Source organism: Octopus bimaculoides, chromosome 8 (assembly GCF_046866305.1).
Source record: "Octopus bimaculoides isolate indiv1 chromosome 8, ASM4686630v1, whole genome shotgun sequence".
NCBI lineage: Eukaryota > Metazoa > Mollusca > Cephalopoda > Octopoda > Octopodidae > Octopus > Octopus bimaculoides.
Genome location: NC_142935.1, coordinates 100,043,990 through 100,046,489, shown reverse-complemented (window position 1 = coordinate 100,046,489; position 2,500 = coordinate 100,043,990). Strand labels below are relative to the sequence as shown.

General features: G+C 34.4%; 1 long non-coding RNA gene across 2 annotated transcripts in view; it reads left to right on the top strand.

The window, feature by feature from the left end:
- The window catches only part of LOC106868188 (uncharacterized), a 17,721-nt gene that overhangs the window by 1,469 nt on the left and 13,752 nt on the right, over window positions 1–2,500 (top strand). The window lies entirely within an intron of this gene.

Genomic DNA, 2,500 nt, shown 5'->3' with positions numbered 1-2,500 from the left:
ATATTTCTGTGGTTTTTTAACTCTATACATCTAAAAGAAATGATTTTTCTTGAGACGGGCACAGCAGTTTAACAGGCCTTCAACGAAATATCTACCTTAAGTATGATATGTGTGTGTGTGTGTGTGTGTGTGTGTGTGTGTGTGTGTGCGTGTGTGTGTGTGTGTGTGAGTATACATGTATGTATGTCTCTTCTATTTTTTTATTATTATAAATCTTCCACTGAGGAGGGAGCCGATTTCCAACAAAGATACAAGGCTCCATCTTTGGGATGTAGTTAACACAGACAAATTCACATTTGGAACTTGAGAAAAGTCTTGCCTATTTTTACTGTTCCACTCACAGATTGACCTTGTACGAATTAGCCGGTCGATTTTTCTTGTATGTATGTATGTATGTATGTATGTATGTATGTATGTATGTATGCATGTATGGCAATTATAGCGTGGAAAACGCACAATCATAAAAAAACGCACAAAACTATTAACTTCACCTAAACATTTATTATTTGGCATCAAATTTTCGTCGCACATCTTGAGACCTGGTCATTACACTGTTCCACTGCAGTGAATTGAGTAGTTTTTGTGTATTTCTGAATGGCTGTAGGCGAGTACATATCCGACATATATATGTAATAATTACCATAAACAATTATAGAAAAAATGGAGGAGAAAAAGGTGTTGAATCAAAATTAGATTTAATACAAAATAGGATTCAATATAATTGTTTATGGTATATTTATACCTATAACGATATTTTTCAACTACTATTTTCATATTCTTATTACTTGTTCTGGCTGTTTTTTTATGAATATGATGAATCTTTATTAGAAATTATTCTTTCTCTCTTTTTGGACCTCTCAAAAAGTTTGAATTGTTCTCCTTTGAACTTATTTTTTCCCACATATTTAATGATTATGTGTTTCTTAAACTAAAGTAATGCAGTTCTTCCACCCAAATAGTTACTACTTACAACAGCTAAGGTAAAAGATAAGCTGAACCGTTTGAAATCTTCAACCAGTCACTAAAATACATACTATCTACATAGGCACATGATTTTAATAAAAGAAAGGGGGCTATTTCAATACAGATGTCTCATACCTAGCAGTCAGGATGTCCCGTAGTTGAAATAATACCTACAATAATACAGAAATATTCTTGTATAAATTATAAACAGTGTCAAGCGGAAATAATGTATATCATTCGTCGTTGAAACATTTCAATATGTTAATTAAGAATTGTATACATAATATTAGATTATACCCAACGTACACCAATACCTCAGACTTTGAAATACAGACATACAGATAAATATATGCCCTGTGAACATAAATTAATGTTACGGTCGGTACAAAAATAATAACCACCTAAAGTGCTAATTTAGGTATAAACAGTTCCAGAAGTAAAAAAATAATATCAAAACCTATCTTGTTTCAGTCAGGTTAACGTAAGTATAGACATTTTCAAATATGCATACATACAGAGGAGCTTACGGGATAACCTTCAGGAAGTGTGTTCCAGCAGATATAACATGTGTGTATGTATGTATGTATGTATGTATGTAAGGATGGATGGGTATATAACAAGAAAATTCAAAAGAATGGTAACTCTAAATACCATGTGACTGAGATGAAGTAAGAACAGGGTTCCTCCACGTGAAGCAACATGTACGCTGGTGACAATTATATATATGATATAAGATAACATGATATAATATATATATATATATATATATGTGTGTGTGTGTGTGTGTGTGTGTGTGTGTGTGTGTGTGTGTGTGTGTGTGTGTACGTATGTACGTACGTATGTATGTACGTATGTATGTATATGTATATATGAATGCATACGCATACAGGTTTAAAAAATAAAAGCCAAAATTGGTATCGCATTTCAATAGGGTTAATAATAAAATATATAACCTTGCGCAGGAATGTACGGAATAACCTGAAGGAAGCGACTTTCCTTAGCTATACCAAGCATGAACACACACACACACACACACGTATCAGAAAGTTTTAACGCAACCTAGAGTAAAAATTATGGGCCCTACGCCCTGCTGCGTCTAATGCAAACAAGTGTGAACCTGATTAGACGATTTGAAACCTTTTCCGACTGAGATAATGGTCTTACGTAATATCCTCTGGTCACTATGCATCCAAATATCATAACATAATGACGCAAAAAGGCTCAGAAATAATTGCAACATTAATGAACCTGGTGGCCCCTAACTCTATGCTGGGTTTTACGCCATAAACAATAAATATGAAGGAGCAGCAAGAGTCGTCTTCCGATGACGTCTGTTTTGCTTTCTCTGATGAAGCCGTTACTTGAATCTTTAGGCTGACAGAATATAGTTGAGAGATCACAATATGTCCCGACTACAATGTTGAACTCCGTACGATTCTGTAATGTGGTCGTCGAGACTCCATTGCCAGGACGGATGACGGATAGCACTACACAAACAACTGGAACGACATGTGTAAACAAATGGCTTTATTTTTCT